This window comes from Microcaecilia unicolor, chromosome 7 (assembly GCF_901765095.1).
Source record: "Microcaecilia unicolor chromosome 7, aMicUni1.1, whole genome shotgun sequence".
Classification (NCBI taxonomy): Eukaryota; Metazoa; Chordata; class Amphibia; order Gymnophiona; family Siphonopidae; genus Microcaecilia; species Microcaecilia unicolor.
Genome location: NC_044037.1, coordinates 51,126,420 through 51,148,488, shown reverse-complemented (window position 1 = coordinate 51,148,488; position 22,069 = coordinate 51,126,420). Strand labels below are relative to the sequence as shown.

General features: G+C 40.3%; 1 protein-coding gene across 1 annotated transcript in view; it reads left to right on the top strand.

Annotated features, from left to right (window-relative positions):
- Positions 1–22,069, top strand: part of HTR2C (5-hydroxytryptamine receptor 2C) — a 563,983-nt gene that overhangs the window by 250,914 nt on the left and 291,000 nt on the right. The gene's annotated exons all lie outside the window — the stretch shown is intronic.

The window sequence follows — 22,069 nt, the reverse complement described above, 5'->3', positions numbered from 1 at the left end:
CAAAATCCACATGCACACTATAACTCACTCTGTAGTCCTTCCTTCCACTGGATTTCTAGTGCCCAGCAGTTCTGACCCATCCCACTTGGCAGAATAACCCAGGGCTGCAATCCATCTTATCACTTTTCAGACAGATGTCCCAGTGGGCTTTTCCCCAGCTGCCAGACCCAACCAAAGACCCAGACCTCCATGTCTGTCCTCCCCCTAGAGGTGCAGTTCTCTTCACTAACCTCTGTGCCAAAATAGGTGCTTCCCTGTTTTACTCACAGGGGTTTCTCTTTATAAAAACACGTTTAGCACCAATTTTCTCTGGCACCAAATGTTGGTTTTAATCACGATGCACTAATCACGGGTAATATGGAGTAATAGCAGACCGCACATTCATCTAACCAGCTAAGATAAGTGGAAAACGTTTTGTTCACGATATCATTGATTATTGTCAGCACAGGATTTATATACCCCGTTGAGCGAGGAACGGAAGGAAGGGTAAGTGCTGTGATGTTTGGCGGCTGAGTACCTACTCCATTACATATAGTTCAAAAGGCATTACTGAGCACTGCAAGTTAAAGAATTAAAACGTTTTTAGAAACAACACAACATTTGGTGTCATACAGGATATTCTGTTGTAAATGATAAATGTAATCAGATTTCCAACACCAGCTTACATTCATTAGATCCATAATTGATTAATTGATTACCAAATTTTGAGCACCATATATGGAAATGTCCCCACAATTTATAATAAGGGCAAGTCTATAAAGGGTGCCTAAATCTAGGCACCTTGGACTTGATTCAGTAAATTGCGCTGAAAAATCAGCATGGAGAAAACTATGCATATAAATGGTATCCACACTTTATAAAATAGCATCTAACCTGTGCTAACTTAAGGCATCTGCATTTATGCTGCTGAAACCAAATTCAATAAAAATGTGTGTTAGGTGCTATTCTGTAAAATCGGTGCACTAGTTGCTTGGCGTGTCACAAGGACTGGGTTGTACTAGTGGACGGAGGGGCATATTATGGGCATCCACCTAGCACTACATGCACCCTATAGAAAAGTATCAGATGCGTGTATTGCAAGACACATATTTAAGTGAGCCTGCTTGAGTTTACCATTGGCCTGGTGTGAACTGTCATGCTTAAGTGTCAATGTTCCAAAGCTGCTTTGCATTAACATTCTATAATGGGTTAGATGCTCCTTAATTCTGTTATAGAATTGATGCTAAGGGCTAGATTCCATATATGGTGCCAAAAAGCATTATTCTATAAGTCATGCTTATAAAATAGCATTTATGCCTGTGAGTCATGCCTAACTGTAGGTACGGCCATTTGCACCAACTGAAATGTGGTGCAAATATATACACCTAAATTAGGCTGTATTCCCCCTTATTCTATAACAATGCACATAAATGCTAGGAACGCACCCATTCGGCCCTTACCCCTCCCATCTCCACACCCTTTTTTCTGATCATGGGTAAAATTAAGGTGTGGATCCTGCACCTAAATTCATGTGCATAAAGTCCAATTAAATATAATTAGTGCCAATAATTGCTTGTTAGAAAGCCAATTGGCATTAATTGGCTTGCTATTCAATTAAATTGCATACACAAATTTAGTGCATGCAATTTATGGCAGCTTTTATAGAATTAGGTGGTAATTGCACTTCTTCATAGCGCCTACATTTAGGCACCACTGTATAAAATTACACTCATATTGTTTCTTCATTGTTTGTCATGCTTTGTTTTTTATTTCACTTATAACTTTCAATGGTCTTTAGGTATGCATAGCATTCCTTTAATAATAATAATGATAGTCGTTAATATTCTCTTGCCTAATTAATTCTCTGAGCATAGAAGAATTCTCTTAAAAGAGAAAATTTAGGATGCTTATCAGAAGTTGCCTCAGGCTTGCTTTGTCCTAATATTTTTAACCTTGAAAATTTTTATAAGCAAAACTGTAGCAGTACAGTTTTCAGGAAAAAGAGGTTACAAGAAGAAATGATGAATGGGAAAAGAGAAATGTCGGTGAATGTTAGATTTGTCTAAAACTATGGCTAGTCCTATCCTTAGTTCAGAATAATAATTGTATGGCAATATGATTTTATTTTTAAGGACCTATTTACTAAACTGTATTAAGGTTTTGTAGCTAATGCAGGTTCATGGTAAAAGTTAACCCATGCTGGTTGCAAAATATCTAATGGGTCCTTTTACTAAGGTGCACTAATGGATTTAGCGTGTGCTAAATGATGAGATGATCATTATATTCCTATGGGTGTCATCATTAAGCATGCTCTAATCTGTTTAGCGCGTTAAGGGGTCCTTTTACTAAGGTGCGCTGAAAAATGGCATGCGGTAGTGTAAACGGGTGTTTTGGGTGCATGCAGAATTTTTTCAGCGCACCTACAAAAAATACCTTTTAAAAATTTTTGCCAAAAATAGACGTGTGGCAAAATGAAAATTGCTGCACATCCATTTTGGGTCTGAGACCTTACTGAGACCTTCACGCATCAAATGCCACTTGGGCATGTCTGATACGTGTGCCAAAAATGAAATTACCACAAGAGCCACGCGGTAGCCAGGTGGTAACTCCATTTTGGCACATGTTGGGCACACATAGGTGCTTGTAGGGCTTAGTGAAAGGGCCCCCAAATCTATTAATACACCTTAGTAAAAGGACCCCTAAGTTAACAGTTGGGAGTTTTCCCAGCACTTTGCTCAAGGCAACTGTGCTGCCAACATTGGGCAAAGATCTATAAACCATGAGGAAAATGGAATGGGTAACCAAGAATCAGTTTTTCACCCTTAAAAAAGAGCCAAAACTAGGGGAAAGATTATGAAGCTATATAGAACAAAGATGTAGCTAGGTGGGTCACCAGGGGAGCAACCGCTCCACCAAACAGACTTCTGCTTATTTTTCACATGATCTGTCACGTATAAAATAGGCACCGGCGCCATTGGCAGTCCAATCTCCATCAGTGGCGTACCAAGGGGGGGGGGGCGGTCTGCCCCGGGTGCCCGCCGCTGGGGGGTGCCGCGGCGTGCCTGTGGGCTCCGACTTCGCGAACTTCGATCGTTCGCTGCAGCTCCCTCTGCCCCGGAACAGGTTTTGTTCAGCCCAATTTATGTGGTTATATTATGCAGTTACTGCCGGATTCTATATAGACATCCGTGCCAAAATCCAAGCGTAATTTAATTGGCTTATCAAGCTAATCAACATTGTTAACAGCTCTTAACAAGTAATAATGAACACTAATTGGCAATAATTACCATTTATGCGCACAACTTGCTATATGTGTTCTGTAATGCAGTGTGCCTAACTTCTAACGTGCACAGGCAAAAATAGGTGTGGTTATAGGCAGGGAAATGGGCATTTCATGGGTGTTCTGAAATGTACACGTGTAGTTACAGAATATGGCCCTGTGTGCCATAAATCTACACACTGGGGTTTACTCCAAGTGTTCATTGGTGTAAATAGAGTTGTGTAGTTTTAGGTGCTGGGATATCAACTAAATCTAGGTGCCACTTATAGAATATGCTTAGTTGATAGTGTTTTCCACGTGTATTTTTTAGGAGCTGCATATAGAATCTCTCCCTTAAGGGCTAAATATCAGCACTTAGCCGAATAAGTGCCAGCTCTGTCCCTGGTGCACCCACAAGTTAGCCAGTTTTGGCTCAGGCCCTAACCGTGAATATTAAGTGAATATTCGCATGAACAAATGATTTAAATGGCCAGGAGCCTCTCCAAGCCATTTAAGTCACCATAGGGCTCATTTTCAAAGCACTTAGACTTACAAAGTTCCATAGGTGTCTATGGAACTTTGTAAGTCTATGTGCTTTGAAAATACACCTCTTTGAATATCAGGCTGGATATTCTTAACATCTCATTAACCTTAAATACCACAGTCTCCTTCTTGGGAATCATACTCATTTCTTGTTTGACATCCAGTTTTCTAAAATCCAGCACTTATGCATATACAAGATGGCACTTACACATGCAGGTTGCAAAATCAGCCCCTTGTACCTGTGAGTGCCACTATGTACAAATTCAAAGTTCAGAGTTATGCTGCTCTTTTTTAACATATTTAAGTTCATTTTAATTTTAAATACGATCTAATATACTGTCTCAACCCTGAGCTCAGTACAGTTTATAAATATACAAAATCCATCAATAGAGTGGGGGCATAGCAAACAAAATAGAGAAGAAAAGAAAAATAATCAACTAAAATACTTGTTAAACAATCAAGATTTAAATCATTTTCTAAATTTAAAATAATGTCGCTCACTCCTCAGATGTCAGCAACGAATTCCACAAAGATGGGAAAACAGTACTAAACAGCTTCTTTTGAGTAGAGACCATGGGGCCCTTTTATTAAGCCACGCAGGCACCTACACGCGCCCAACACGCATCACTTTGGAGTTACCACCTGGCTACCGTGTGGCCCTTGTTTTAATTTCATTTTTGACATGCGTCCGCTACGTGCTTACACTAGTCCAGTCCATTTTTCGGCGCACCTTATTAAAAGGACCCCCAAATGAGTAATAGAATCACAAACTGTGACCAAAATCAGTCATTCTCAATGTCATCATATAAGCAAGGGCTTCTCAATAAGTAGCATGTGCAATTTAATCAAAAACAGAGTCACACTATCAAATTTTAGTTTTGTTCAAAATCAATCTGGTTGTTGTGCTTTGTAAAAGCTGCAATCTGACCAAAAGCATCTTGGTACAACCTAAATAAAGAGAATTACAATATAATCAAATCTGGAGAACACAAACGCATACACCACTTTCTACAGTCAACAGAGTAGAGAGGTGTGGTAGCCGTGTTAGTCTGACAGAGTGGGAGGGTGGAGTATGCATAGGGACATCAAAGCATTTCATTGATATTCTAACAGAATGGGTGTTGGTAGGTGAGAGGAGGGTAATAAACAGAGAAATACAGCTTTATGGTTTATAATGGGTTAGAAATATATTTTGACACCCAACAAACAGGACTTAATAAGGATCTGGGTTTTCTAACCCATTATAAACCATAAAGCTGTATTTCTCTGTTTATTACCTTCCTCTCACCTACCAACACCCATTCTGTTAGAATATCAATGAAATGCTTTGATGTCACCATGCATACCTCCTACCCACCCCCATCTTCCCACTCTGTCAGACTGTCAAAGTAATGCTTTGATGTTTCTCTTATATATACTATCTGCTACCACATTTGCATATTTCCGATCTGACGAAGAAGGGCAACCTTCGAAAGCTAATCAAGAAATGTATTAAATTATGCCCAATAAAAAAGGTATCATCTTATTTTCTTTTCCATGTTTTATTTTGTTTGATTTCTATTGATAACCTTACAGTCAACAGAGAAATAGGTTTGGACCTGACACAAAAATCATAATTTCCCAAATACTGAGAACATGACCTGATGAACCTGGGAAGAACCCTCCAAATCAATTTCTCTCCACACAGACTGTATAATAGAACTGAAGAATCAAAATGCCATCCAAGATAACACCATCAGTTGAGGTGGATAGTTCCTTCCCCCCCCCCCCCCCCCCCCCATAAAATAGCTGTTTTATTCACTGTCAGACCTAAATCCTGAAGAAGAACACAAGGGAACTGGAAAAAAAAACATTACATAGAATTGGGGAAAGGGGGGGATTCCTGTGGAACCCCATACCCAGGAGACCAGAAATTAGACAGTTTTTGCAACATCTTAACTGAATATGCATGACTTGTCAAAACCCCCCAAACCATGACAAAACTGGACCAAATAAACCATTATGATCTAATTTTGACAAAAGCAGTGCATGAACTACCAAATCAAGGTGCTCTGTTACTAAGCTGCGTAGGCGCCTATGTGCGCCCAACATGTGCCAAATTGGAGTTGCCGCCCAGTTACCACGTGGCCCTTGCGGTAATTTCAATTTTGGTGCATGTCTGCTACGAGTGTCTGAAAAATATTTTTTATTTTCTGGCAGGCTGCAGCTACACACATCGAGTGGCATTTGACGTACGTAGACTGCCCAGTTATTGTGTGAGACCTTACCGCTAGGTCAATGCCGCATGTCTGTTTTCGGCAAAAAAAAAGGCATTTTTTTGTAGGTGCACTAAAAAAGAATTCTGTGTGTGCCCATAACACGTGTCTACACTACCGCAGGCTTTTTCAGCGCACCTTAGTAAAAGGACCCCCAAAAGTGGATGTTAAGTCCAGTTGCATGAAGAGAACAAGGAATATCCTTATCCATAGACAATCTTCTAAGTTCAGGTAGAAGAGTAAGCAAACAGGTTGCCTAGAATCCATCAAATTAAACCTAGCCAAGTGTTCTTTTATTTTAACTGCTGTAATTGTTTATAGCTTATATTTGAGTTGTTCTTGCTGGACACCACCTTGAATGAGTTCCTTCGAAAAGGTGGTAAATAAATCCTAATAAATAAATAATTCCTATAATTATACAACCATCAAAGATTCAGCAGCTTTGGCCAACAAAGAAATGCTACCTATCAGTCTACTTCTTTGTAAAATGATCTATCTCTTTGGAAAATGGCTATTTTCCCTCTATGTACTACAAACTACACATGTATTCCCCAAAGTGTTATAGGTATTCTATAAATAGCTCCATGTTTAGTATGGCTTATGTAAATTACTCTGTAAATTGTGAACAGTCTTAGATATTATTTTTTCTACCAAGATAACCTGCACAAAATCAGGCTTCATGTATATCTGATTAATTCTTAATTTAATGGATTAATTTATTGGCAGATTACTGCCAAAAGTAGAATAGATTTGGATATTCTTATTAACCATTGACTTAATCTAAGTAAAGGGAAAATGCATTACAGTTCCTTAGAAAAAGAAATATGTTCCACAATAATAGATATTTAATAATAGATAGTAAAATCGTATCTGCTTTCACCATTCACTCCTTTAATAGGCCATGAATGTTTAACAATGACAGTTGGAAGGTGAATAAGTGGATGTGATTAATGACTGTCTCCTAACAGTATTTTCCAATATTCAATTTTCTAAGCTCTTTTCATGGATTCTGTATTTTTGTAACATACCACTAACTATCACTTGCGTAAAACAAAGATAAATGGAAATGAGTTATAGAGAAACCTAATGTGCTTTATGTCAGTAACAGAGAGGACAAATTTTGAAGGCCATTTCTATAGGTAAAACTATGCTTTAGTTGTGGCAGTGGGTTTTAGTCATCTTACTCACGTGGAGAGGCATTTTTGATAGTGCATCTAAGTTGGTTTTTGGATGTTTTGCGCTAAAGTCTAAAATCCAAATAGGAAATATACCCATTTTTTAAAAAAGAAAAATGGCTAATGTTTTTTCAAAAATTCCATTTTGATCAAGGTTTTATGCTTTGCGTGTTTATCTTTTCAGGCTATTCTCAAAAAAGAATGCACAAGTTAAAAATGCATAAAATCATGCCATTGGGATGTAGGAGGAGCCTGCATTTTTAGCAGACTGGTCCCCCAGACATCCCAGGAGAGCAATGGGACACCCTAGAGGGCACTTCTACGCACTTCATGAAAATGCTTCTAGGCGTACATCTCACTTTTGCTTCCTTATCTTGTCCCTGAGCCATCCCAAACTCACCCAAAACACACTTTCCCCCACTATACACTATTACAATAGCCCTTATAGGTGAAGGGGCACCTACATGTGGGTACAGTAATGCTTTGGTGACTTTGGGAGGGGTCACAGTTTCCACCACAAGTACTGCACTGACCACTACACTCCAGAGACCTGCATGCTGCTCTAATAGACCTGACTTTTACATCTGAGGCTGTCATAGAGACTGGTAAGGCATATTTTTATTCACTATTTTGGAGGGTGGGAGGGGGGTCAGTGACCACTGTAGGGGAATTAGGAGGTCACCCCTGATTCCCTCCAGTGAACATCTGGTCATTGAGGGCACCTTTTTGCGCCTTATTTGTTCTGAACACATGTCTAGACCAAAAACATCTTGGTTTTAGTCCTGGAGTTTTTGTTTTGTTCCATTATGACTGTAAAATGTCCAAGTGTTAGGCATGCCCTATTCCTGCCTTCAAAACACCCCCAGCATGCCCCCTTGTGATTTGGATGCACTGCAGACAAATTGCATAGACAAACGTCTGCAAAATAGGTTTCAAAAATACTGATTTAGACGTTTTGAGAAGAAAAACATCCAAATGTTTTGTGACACTTTTTGGATGTTTTTCTCTTTCGAAAATGAGCCCCATAGTACCCAGTGAGTCTCTTGTAAAATAGGTGCAGGACTGCAGATTGAAGGCGCCCTATACCTAGAGAGAGCATTAATTTAAAAAAGCTGCACCTGGGTAAAGAAAATGTGTTACCATACATCCCACATGTGCTTTTTAAAATCACTGTTCCCTGATGTGAATTCATGAGCATCATTCCTCCCAATTACCCCTGACAATGATGCACCTTGCCCCCTCCAAGAAATCTAATCATCCTTGCCCTCAACCCCTGACAGTCATTTGAACCCCCTGACCCCCTCCATGCCCCAAGATAAAAATCTCACCACCTCGACATGAAAACTCCCACCTGACCTCCCTGGCTTAAAGAAACTATTTAAGGGCCTCTCCACAAGACCCCACACCACCTCCATCACCAGAACCATCCCTGGCTTTATCAAAGGACACTAGGATCTAATGTGAGCAAGAGTGATGACCAGGTTGCTCCTGATAGCCATGATCCCAGGACCCTAGCGTCAGTACCATGAAATTACTGCCAGACATCACTAGCACTATTTTGAACCTGGGATCAGGATGATCAAAAATGGTATTTTTACTTATGAAAATCACTTTAAAAGTTGTCTTGACAGTGTTTCACTCAGAGGATCATAATAAGAACAGTTATTTGGATTAAAACAGTTTTAATCCAAATGTAGAAGAAATAAAATGTTAAAACAAATAAGAGTTCTAGTCCTCTTATTGGTCCTAGAGAAAACTGAATTATTTGTAGGTTGTATTATATATAAAAATAAAATTAAAGTAATATTGGCATGATAGAGCTCCCAAGACTACTTGTTCCTATTTTAGATGAACTATATCAGAACCTAAGAGCAAAAATGCCAACAGTGGCCACTCTGAATCACTTGGAAATGGCCAGCAGTTTCCAATGGGAAAGTCTGTTGCATATTGCTCTTTCCCAGAGATAAGATTTACAGACACCTAAGTCTGTGTAGATCGGGGCTGGGCAAACTTGGTCCTTGAGGGCCTGAACCCAATGAATACGTATGAGGTCTATTTCCATACAACGGAAGTATTGCTTGCAAATAGACCTCATGCATATTCATTGGGGAAATGATGAAAACATGAGGGTTGCAGTCCTCAAGGACCATGGTTGCCCACCCCAGTCTAGATGCTAGTCACTTTCACAGAGTGCCTTCTAATCCTTGCACTATTTGATACTATAAATAGTCATTTCCTATTAACCTTTTACCCAACTCACACAATTATGCAAAACTCTATTGTATCCCCTCTCACTTGTCTGTTCTTTGAGCCTAAGAGCCCAAATCTGTTTAGTTTTTCCTCGCAAGGAGCTGAATGATTCCTGTAATAATGTGATTGCACTTTTCTGCTATATCTTTTTTGAGGTGTGGCAAATAGAACTGAGTAGAGCGCGTAGAGAACGAAGTGCATCTGGGCTCCTGATGAGGAACAGTAGCCATTTTTACTAATAATAAAAGACATCACACAGACTCTAGTATAAAACAATTTGAAAGAAAGACTAGAACAGAACCTAAAGTAGAAACCCATAGATACAAGAAATTGGCAATTTGATAATTTGAGCAAATTAACATTCTTAAATAACATGAAAATATATAACAACTTAAGAGTATTTAATGCAGTAAATAATATTAAAACAATTTATATTTGGTTATCACATTTCAAACTTGCAGTCAGGTAATTACTAGCATTGTGCTAATATTATCTGACAACTAGATGCCTAAAATGCATTTAAATTGTTCTAAGATAAATATAATTCTATCAATCTATAACAAATGTTTATTCTGCTACATATAGTTGCCACCAGAGTGACAGCACTAGACAGTAGATAGCTGTTTCACAACCTAATGATTGGGTCTGTCATTCAGCTCTCTTCTTGTTGCTTCAGCTATGTACTTTACTGAAATTATGAATCTTGTGTCAGAACATCACACTTTAGATGTGAAAGCAACACTTTATATGAAAATAATCAACTCATTCTTTTTCAAAGGAATTTACCTGATCATAGTGATATTCAAGAATTTGTTTTTCTGCTCATCTATATTAACTTTTGCTTCCTAAAGCCCATGCTTTATAGGAACTGAATAAGATTTTATAATAGCAATTTCCAAACACTGATGCCTAGATTCTATATATCATGCCTAAAAAAATTGGCATGATATATAGACAAATGAAATAAAACATGTCTAAGCATGTTCTATAAAGTACGCCTTAATTTAAACGTACTTTATCGAATACGTTGAGCGCAGTTATGCCAAGTAAAACTTGGTGTAAATCTTGATGTCTAAATTAGGTGTGGACTGGGTGTATTCTATAACCACGTGCATAAATTTTAGAAATGTCTATGACCAGCCCATTCAATGCCCATGGCAATGCCCTCTTTCAACTATGTGACTTAGAATTTACGCACATCACGTGAGAATACTGTTAGACCGTTGTGCATATAAATTCTATTTAATGCTGATAAGAGTCAATAATTACTTGTTGATTGTCAATTATCAGCACTGGTTGGCTTGTTATCTAATTAAATTGCACGTACAAATCCAGAATACGACTGGATATGTGTGCGCAACTTAAGCCATGCTATATAGAATCCGGGGTGAATGTGTTCCATCATCGTAACCCCCCAGTTTACTAAGCCATGCTAGTGGCTACCGCACGGCAATACTGACACAGCCCATATACTGACAGCCCATTTTTAAAAATGCATTATTTTGGGTGTGAAAATGTGATTTCCAATTTCCAATTTTTTTGACTATTTTAATATTAAAGACTGTAGAAAATGCATTACACTTTGCTCTGATTAGGTCTGCAAAACACTTTTCATGGCTTATTTGTTTATTGTGACCCTGATCATTTACCATATTTCTATATTAAAACTGTTAGATTTAAACAAATTCTATAAACTTTGTCTTATTCTTTGAAAGGTTTATAGAAATGATACAGCTTCCTTATATAGGGAATATGGGTTAAGAGTTGTGGGCTCTAGATGGAAGACCAGGATCATCAGGTTAGAAAGGAGAAGAAGGAAGAGGATTGAGGTCCTCATTTTGTATACCTTCCTCCTCCTCCTTCTTCTCCTTGTTCCCATGATCCTCAATCCCCAGCCACCACCAGTATTCATAGAAACATAGAAAAATGAAGGCAGATAAAGACCCAATGACCAATCCAGTCTGCCTATCCATGTCATCTACTATTCCTTCCTGTCCCTTAGAGATCCTATCAGGCTTATTTTCGAAAGAGAAGGACGCCCATCTTTCGACACAAATTGGAAGATGGGCGTCCTCACAGGGTCATCCAAATCGGCATAATTGAAAGCTGATTTTGGGCGTCCCCAACTGCTTTCTATCGTGGTGATGACCAAAGTTCCCAGGGGCGTGTTGGAGGTGTAGCAAAGGCGGGACTGGGCCTGCCTAACACATGGGCATCCTCGACCTATAATCGAAAAAAGAAGGGCGTCCCTGACGAGCACTTGGATGATTTTACTTGGTCCTTTTTTTGTTATGACCAAGCCACGAAAAGGTGCCCAAACTGACCAGATGACCACTGGAGGGAATCAGGGATGACCTCCCCTTACTCCCCCAGTGGTCACTAACCCCCTCCCACCCTCAAAACATTCTTTAAATATATTTTTCCCAGCCTCAAATGTCATACTCAGGTCCATCACAGCAGTATGCAGGTCCTTGGAACAGTTTTAGTGAGTGCAGTACACTTCAGACAGGCGGTCCCAGGCCCATCCCCCCCCCCACACTTGTTACACTTGTGGTGGTAAATATGAGCCCTCCAAAACCCACCAGAAACCCACTGTACCCACATCTAGGTGCCCCGCTTCACCCATAAGGGCTATGGTAGTGGTGTACAGTTGTGGGTAGTGGGTTTTGGGGGGGCTCAGCACACACAGTAAGGGAGCTATGCACCTAGGAGTAATTTCTGAAGTCCACTGCAGTGCCCCTTAGAGTGCCCAGTTGGTGTCCTGGCATGTCAGGGGGACCAGTGCACTATGAATGCTGGCTCCTCCCATGACCAAAGGGCTTGGATTTGTTCATTTCTGAGATGGGCTTCCTCAGTTTCCATTATCACCGAAAATCAGAAACAACCAAATCTAAGGATGACCATCTCTAAGGTCATCCTAAATTTCCAGATTTGGGCAATCCTGACCGTATTATCGAAACGAAAGATGGATGTCCATCTTGTTTCAATACTACGGGTTTCCCTGCCCCTTCACGGGGATGTCCTGCGAGGACGTCCTCAGAAAAACATGGGTGTCCCTTTCGATTATGCCCCTCCATGTACTTGTCTCATGCTTTCTTGAATTCAGATACAGTTTTCATCTCCATCACCTCCACCTGGAGGCCGTTCCATGAATTCACCACTGTTTCATGAATTATTTCTTCAGGTTACTCCTTAGTCTCCTTTCACTTTTCTCCTGTGCCCCTCCTTAGTATCCTTTCCCCTTCATCCATTCCAGAGCTTTCTTTCAATTCAAAGAGACTATCCTCCTGTGCATTTATGCCATGTAGGTATTTAAATGTCTCTATCATATCTCCCCTCTCCCTCCTTTCTTCCAAAGTATCCATATTGAGATCTTTAAATCTGTCCCTATACACTCTATGAAGATGATGGACCTTTTTAGTAGCCACCCTTAGGACTGACTCCATCTTGTTTATATCTTTTTGGAGGTGTGGTCTCCAAAATTGTACAAAAGGTTCTCAATCCTTTGCTGACATTCACAACCAATTTTATTAAGAATATAGGGCCAATGAACAACTGTAAAGAGGATCTAGACATATACACAATTGCTCCATCTCCTCTCTCCTCACCCCCCCCCCCCACATCAACCACCAGAAGCACCATTACCCCATCTACTCTACCCCCTCCCATCATTCACTCCTCCACTGGGCTAATACTCAATAAGAAGTAGAATTCACAACCTTCTCCTCAGTGCATCCCAGCTCCCTTACTTGCTCTTGCTGCCTGCTGAGCCACAGACTCCTCGACTTGGTAGCTGAAAACAATGACAAACCGCAGAACCATATCCCTCTGTGCACCACTGGCAGCTTTGTTGATCCTTTCACTCCAAAAGGAAGTTACATCATAGGGGAAGCAACCTGCAAAGCCGACAGTGGTGTGCAGAGAGCTATGGTCCTGTTTCTTATTGTTTGCAGCTACTGAGTCGAGGAGTCAGTGGCCCGGCAGAGTGAGCAAGTGAGGGAGTGGATGGGATGCACAGAGGGGAAGGTAGTGATTTCTTGTTGCCTCTGTAAAAGAGCGAGTTGTCACAGGGAGGGGAAGGTAGTGGTTGGTGCTGGGAAGGCTTAGCATGCACCAACCACACAGTAAGGGATTAATGCCCTTTAATAAAAGAACCTCTAGATCAGGTAATAAAAGAGATATGGATGAAATTTAACTTAGCCAGGTATCAAGATTTAAATAACTTTAGTTGAAGTACTGTATATCTGTTTTGGTGGCCCTTTTCCTAAGCTGTGGTAAGCACTAAGCTCTGGAACAAGGGGTTAAAGGATGAGCGTGAAGAGAGTTAGTAGGGTCATACTCTTGATGGCATCTCAACTGGCCAGGAAAAAAAAGAAAATACTTAAAAGGGGGATTTTCCATAAAATGTCTAAGTCTGATTTTGGACATTTTGCTAGAAACGTCCCAAAATCAAGTGGTGAACATAGCCATTTTTGAAGCAGAAAAAAAGTCTGTCTTTTAGGTTTGAAAATCACCCTTTTCCTAGACATTTTGTGCTCAGTATGTTTTTCTTTTAGGACCATTTTGGAAAATAAAACGTCCAAAAGAAAAATGCCCACAAACCAGCCGTTGGGATGTCTGGAGGCTATCATTCTTTAGTAGACTGACCACACAGACATTCCAGCAGAGTAGTGGGGAAGCCTAGAGGACACTGCAGTGGACTTCACATAAAAGGTCCCATGTACACATCTCATCATAACCCCTTTATATTCTATGGTGAGAGCTCCAGGAGCAGAAAAATACCTACTATACCTCACTGTACATCTCTACAATAGCTCTCAAGCTTGCAGGTGTTATCTATATGTAGGTACAGTAGGTATTTATGAGCCCTTTTACTAAGCAGCAGCAAAACGTGGCCTGCGGCACTGCAAGCGCATCTTTTGGATGTGTGCCAGGCCAGAAATGGAAAATAAAAACCAGTGCACGTCCATTTCAGCTTGAAACCTTACTGCTACACATTGACTTAACTGTAAGGTCTCATGCGCTACCTGGGCAGTAGGCATGCAGCAAGCATCCACTGCCTTTTATAGCCAGGTAAATGCCACACCTTAGAAAATAAAAAAATATTTTCTACCATGTATTTTTGGCACACACCAAATTCAGAATTACCACCCGGGACACATGGTAGCCAGGCAGTAATGCCAATTTGGCGCATGCTGGCCACGTGTAGGCCCTTACACGCCTTTGTAAAAGGGCCCCTTAGTGTTTCTTGTAGGGCTCACATATTTCACCACAAGTGTACCAGTTAGAGTGGGATATGAGCCTAAGATCCCTTCTCTACAGTCCACTAGCACTGACCATTAGGCTACTTCTGGGACCTTCCTGCGGCTCTAGTAGGAGTGACTTTGATATGTGAAGCTGTCATAGAACCTGGTATGTACTATCACTGTCATATCTTAGGGGGCTGGGAGAGAATCATCGACCACTGGGGAAGTAACGGGGTTATGCCTTAATCCCTCCAATGTTCATTTGGTCATTTAGGATAACTTTTCATCACTTAGTCATGATTGAAACAGGTCTAGACCTTTTCATTTTGTTCCATTATTGCAGAAAAATGTGTTATCTTTTGGTGCCGCATATGTCCTGCCCAAAACATGCCCCCAACATACCCTTTTGAAATTTGGATGAAATGTGGAGCAAAGTGTCTAAAATCGGGATATGGGAAATTGCAACTTGGAGGTTTCTGATAGAAAAATGTCCTTCGGCCTCCTTATGGCATGTTTTGTTTTTGTTTAAAAATGAGCCCTAAATCTTCCTTCCGTTGACTCTGTTTTGTAGTCAATCTGGATTTTTTTCCAGGGCCAAGGTAACTCAACTTCATCAAACGGAATTTCTAAAACTGAAGGATCAAACAATTACCATTGGAGCTTCTTTCATTGTAGAGTTTCCCTGTAAATGTTTAATCAAAGTTAATAATGTTTGATATATATTATCAACCCTTCCCAGTTTGAACATTTTCTCATACATAAGTATCTTAAGAAGTGCTTATGAAGTCTTTAATAATAGGCATGTTGAAAGTGGATTTGGATGTATGATCTAAATCCTTTTTCTTTGTAAGTTTCTTCTTTATATTCTTTGATCCTCATTAATGTGATCTTTTGTTTCTGTATATTTTCTATATGAAAAAGTATATTGAAAATTATAAACAAAACAAAAAGAAAAAGGATAAATTTAGAAGTAATCTAAGAAAATATTTCTTTATGGAAATGAGGGAGAATATGTGGAACAGCTTCCAAGTGGAGCCAAGGACAGTAACTGAATTCAGTAAAGCATCGGACAAGCATAGAGGATTTCTGAGAGAGAAGAAGAGATTGTAGAGCTGAGCAGTTTTTTTGGATGGACAGACTTGATAGGCCATAAGTTCTTTATTGGCCATTATTTTCCGTTGTTCCAATAGTAAAAAAAAAATACAAGCCGAGCTCTTAAATATGTGCCCTAATTTCAGCCAAATTTAGGAGCCTAAGGAGCTTATTATGAAAGAATATGAACATCTCAAAATGCCCAAATGATTGTCCATGTGCTTGAAACATCCAAATCCAGATTTTACAAAGGCAGAAAAGGGACTTCCAACACTGCCGTGCATCCAAATAACAAAGGAGTGTGTTGTGGGCATGTTTGGATGGGATTAGGGAGGGCCCAAAACCAGGGTGACCAACAGTGATAACTGAACGGGAAGGACATCTTAAGTTAGACCTGTTTCAGTCACGTCTAGGGTACAAAAGGTGCTCTGATTGAGCAGCTGACCACTGGAGGGATTAAAACATGACACCTCTTTAATCCCCTAGTGATTGCTGTTCCCCTTCCTCTCCCCTGAAAGTAAAACTGAAAGAGGATACCAGGCTCTATGACAGCTTCAGGTATTATGAGCATTCTTTGCAAAGTAGGAAGCAAGTCTGAGGAATAGCATAGTGGTTAGTGTAGTGGACATTAAACCAAGGGAACCAGGTTCAAACCAACTTTTATTTTTAATTTTGAGTTCTCCAGAAACAGAAAAATACCTAAATATATAAGCCACTATCGACGTGGTATACATTCAGGTACAGTAAGTATTTTTCTGTTCCTGGAGGCCTCATAATTACAAAATAAAAGTGAGATTTCACCCTGGGTCCCTTGGATTGGACTCCACTGTAGTAACCACTAGGTTGCTCCTCTGCTCTGCAGGGGAGTTAATGTGGCCATTCTTCTAAGAATGCTGCCAGACAGGCATCCTAGTCTCTGCTTTGTTGCTGTACATATGTTGGATGTTCCAATTTATGAAATGGCTGTTCACGCTGAACATCCTCAGTACAAAGACTTCCAGTTCACTTATTTTCCAACATGTGAAATGGACATCTGTTTTAGACATTATGAGCTGGATATCTCTACTCTGACTTGGACATTCTTTCGAAAATACTTTCACGTGTTCAGCTAAAACATCATCATAATATAGGAAATGAAAAATTAGGCTTATAAATTTAGACCTGCCATTCATTTGACTAGATTTATGAGTCTAATTTATGAGCCTGATAGCTGCAAAATTAAAATATTCAAAGGAATCAATGTTTCCTTTTCAAATTAATTTCCAAGTTACGGATGGATGAATAAGCCTAAGAAAGCTAGATCTGTAGTATGACTGAAGATAAAAAGTTCACCTCAGTATGAGACATCCCTAGTGATCTCTTCATCAGACAGGTACATCAGATGGGATGGCTGCAGTTGATAAGTAGTTCAATCATAGTATCATTTGTAAATTAGGATTCTGTCCACTCTTTCCTCATTCTGCTTACCCCCTCCTCTCACCAAGGGAGAACATCATCAACAGGAAAGAGATGCAAAATGAATGTAGAAGTGAACAACTGGAAAATTGTTTGGCTAACTGGAAATACAAGACCTTACATAGGCAATATCTTAGAGGGCTGATAATGGAAAAAAGAAGGGTGTCCCTGATGAACACTTGGACGACTTTACTTGGTCCGTTTTTTTTACAACCAAGCCACAAAAATGTGCCCTAAATATCTTAGAGAAACTGAAAATAATACAGACAGCACCAGGAATTGGTTATATCTATGGCTAGGAACACTCAAGAAGGAGATGGAAGGATTAATTTTTTTCAGCTCAGGAACAAGCTTTACAAATTTGGGGGTCCTTTTACAAAGACACACTGAAAATGGCTTGCGGTAGTGTAGGTGCAGGTTTTGGACGTATGCAGAATCATTTTTTCAGCGCAGTTGTAAAATAGCCCTCTTTTTTTTCCCGAAAATGGACGTGCGGCAAAATCAAAATTGCTGCACGTCCATTTTGGGTCTGAGACCTTACCATCAGCCATAGACCTAGTGGTAAAGAATTTGGGTGGTAATGACCTATGCGCGTCAAATGCCACTTGGCGGATGTCCGCTATCAGGCTTATTTTCGAAAGAGAAGGGCGCCCAAATCTTCATAATCAAAAGCCGATTTTGGGCGTCCTCAACTGCTTTCCATCACGGGGATGACCAAAGTTCACGGGGGCGTGTCAGAAGCATAGCGAAGGCGGGACTGGGGCGTGCTTAACATATTGGCGTCCTCGGCTGATAATGGAAAAAAGAAGGGTGTCCCTGATGAACACTTGGACAACTTTACTTAGTCCGTTTTTTTTACAACCAAGCCACAAAAATGTGCCCTAAATGACCAGATGACCACCGGAGGGAGTCGAGGATGACCTCCCCTTACTACCCCAGTGGTCACTAACCCCCTCCCACCCTAAAAAAATTTTAAATATATTTTCCAGCCTCTATGCCAGCTTCAAATTTCATACCCAGCTCCATGACAGCAGTGTGCAGGTCCCTGGAGCAGTTTTAGTGGGTACTGCAGTGCACTTCAGGCAAGTGGACCCAGGCCCATCCCCGCCTACCTGTTACACTTGTGATGGTAAATGTGAGCCCTCCGAAATCCACCACAAACCCACTGTGCCCACATCTAGGTGCCCCCTTCATCCCTAAGGGCTATGGTAGTGGTGTACAGTTGTGGGGGGAGCTATGCACCTGGGAGCTTTTTCTGAAGTCCACTGCAGTGCGCCCTAGGGTGCCCGGTTGGTGTCCTGGCATGTGAGGGGGACCAGTGCACTGCGAATGCTGGCTCCTCCCACGACCAAATGGCTTGGATTTGGTCGTTTCTGAGATGGGTGTCCTCGGTTTCCATTATCGCTGAAAATCGGGGACGACCATCTCTAAAGACGACCATCTCCAAGGTTGACCTAAATGTTGAGATTTGGGTGTCCCCGACCATATTATCGAAACGAAAGATGGCCGCCCATCTTGTTTTGATAATACAGGTTTCCCCGCCCCTTCGCGGGGACGTCCTGCGGGGACGTCCTCAGGAAAACTTGGGCAGCCCATTCGATTATGCCCCTCCACGCATGCCAGAAAATAAAAAATATTTTTCAGATGTGCGTATCGGACGCATGCCAAAAATGAAATTACCACAAGAGCCACATGGTAGTCATGCGGTAACTCCAGTTTGGCACACGTTGGGCACGCGTAGGCACCCATGTGGCATAGTAAAAGGGGCCCTCAGAGGGTCTTTTATTAAGGCATACTTAAGTTTTTGGCATGTGCTAAAATTGTGGGCATGCTATACATTACAGATGCTAATGCATTCCTATGGGCGTCTCTAACATTTAGCATGCCCACAATTTTAGTGCGTACTAAAAACGTGAGCGCACCTTAGTAAAAGACACCCTTAGGGTCCTGTTTACTAAGTCATGCTGTAGGCGTGCAAATATTTTAGCGCACGCTAATAATTAGTGCGTGCTAATGCTAGAGACATTCATATGAATATAATGGGTGTCTCTATCATTAGTGTGCGCTAAAAAGTTAGCATGTGTACAGCACAGCTTAGTAAACTAAGGGCCCCAACTGTATGCAAGTAAATATGCAACATATTTTGACTAATAGGAAATATAGATTATGGAATGAAAAAGACATAATCATTGACCACTTGCTTAGTGGAGTGGAGGAGTGTCCTAGTGGTTAGAGTGGTGGACTTTGGTCCTGGGGAGCTGGGTTCAATTCCCACTGCAGGCACAGGCAGCTCCTTGTGACTCTGGGCAAGTCACTTAACCCTCCATTGCCCCAGGTACAATTAAGTACCTAAGCTGTATTGAGCCTGCCATGAGTGGGAAAGCATGGGATACAAATTTTTAAAAAAAATTGCCACAGCATCATGACGGTAGCCACAATGATCCACTGGAGCTTATGCAAGAGGTACAACTTTAGAGCCAACAAATACCAGTATAACCACAATATAGAAAAAGTAATAGAAAATGAAAAAGTCAAAATTTTATAGGGTTTTGAATTCAATGGACCAATTTTTGGAACATAATACACCCAATATATGGTTATCAGAAAAAATAATGTGATTTTTATCAACATTGTGGTACCAGGGGACACAAAAATTAAAGGGAAAGAATTGGTATCAAGACCTGACAATAGAAATGGGAAAACTCTGGACCAAGCCACATCAGGTTATCCCTGTTGTTGTAGGAAATTTAGTTAGCATTACACCAAGGCTGGACAAATTTCTACAAAATCTTGAAATGTCAGATTTGAGAACAGTGGACTTACAGAAAACAGTTTTGCTTGTTTCAAGCTACATTTTACAAAGATACCTAGACACGTGGATAATTCTCAAGCTTCTAGATGAAGCTCAATTTTCCAGAGATACCAGACAAATCTTTGCTTGAGTTATGTGTTATATATAATAATAATTAGGGGTTGGTAATTAACATGTTAGTAATGTGATTAACATGTTCATTTTTTAACACCGCAAGCTCATTTTAATACCGCAACATTTTTTAATGCATTGCCCCCCCCCCCCCCCCGCCTCTGCGTTTACCTTTATATCGGAGCTCCGGATTTTTCTCCTTCCTTGCTGCCTCAAAGTCTTTGTCTTCCCCTGTATGACTGGGCTGTACATATACTTGAGTCCTACCATGCAGAAAGTTGTGGAAGTCTCGTGGGACTTGAAATCAGAGCCTGGCCATGCAGGAGAAGACTAAGACTTTGAGGCAGCGAGGAAGGAGAAAAATCTGGAGCTCAGCTGTGAAGGTAAATGCGGGGGGAGGGGGGATGCTGAGCTGAGCAGAATCCCGCAACAGCCATGCTGAGTATTACTTGGGTGACTAACACTAGCAAATAGTGTTAATTTCTGGATAGCTTGGTGGTTTAAGGTAGGACAGACTTTCTGCTGCCCTGTTGTTCTCTGCATAGTTCTCTGATGGTGGCTGAATATCACTTACTAATTCTGTCTTTGCTGAGAATGAACCAGTCTCCACTCTCACATTGTTTGCATGGTGTATGCATGCCTGTTTTACCCATAGATACTGGAACTTCATATAGCATTCCCAAATGGAATCTTTTATAACTTATTTATTTATTTTTATTTGTTACATTTGTATCCCACATTTCCCCACCTATTTGCAGTCTCAATATGGCTTACATAGTACCGGAGAGGATATCGCCAACTCCGGTACGAACAAATACAATATGATGTTGGGGTAGGGTAAGGTTCAAGTGGAACAGACACATTATGGAATCGTAAAGCGGAAGAGTTATATTATGTCCATTATGTGCTTTGATTTCGTAGTGTTGCAGAGTTCAGGCATTTAAGGTGGATCGGTAGGGTATGCCTTTTTAAACAGGTAAGTTTTTAGTAATTTCCGGAAGTTTATTTTCCCTTCTACAATTGTATCAGTAGATTTGAAAATCAATGGAAAGTACATTCAGGATCAGAAACAACTTCTCAGGTTGCAGAAAAATATTTTGCTATTTTTTTCCTTCTACTTATTGCATTTCACTTCAGTTTCAGTATTACATGTTGCAAAGGCATATGACACTTTTGACAGTTTAAGTTACATTTTGTTGGAATTACACTTCTCCCAGATTTTATATAGCGTGCCTAGAGATCCACACCAAAATTGGCTAGGATTCTATAACAATGCACAGTAACGTAATCGGCAATAATGAATGCTAATTTGTACTGATTAGAATTTAGGCACACAAGTCGCTATGCATATTCTGTAATGATGTGTGCCGAACTTCTAATATGCGCAGGCAAAAAGGGGCATAGTTATAGGCAGGGAAATGGGCATTCTGAATTTTACACATGTAGTTATAGAATATAGCCCAGTGCGCCTAAATCTACACATAGGGATTTACGCCAAGTTTTCGTTAGTGTAAATGGATGCATGTAGATTTAGGCACCGAAATATGAACTAGGTGTATTCCATAATCGGCGCCTAAATCTAGGCACCAATTGTATAATACTTCTCTCAATAATCTAATTATTAATTAGCACTGATTTCAGCGTCAATTTTTTAGACGCGATATACAGAATCAACCCCCTTTAAAGGCCAAAATGTGTGCCTTTTTAATCATGTGATTAATCTTGTGATTAAAAGATTTACTCATGTGATTGATCGCGATTAAAATTCTTAAGCGTTACCCACCCCTAATAGTTATATTTTTCTATGGGGTTCATTTGCATAAGTAGAAAAATATCTTGAAAATGTGATTGTGTGTGCAAGAATGTTCACTTTAGTGTTGTTTTCTCTGCTT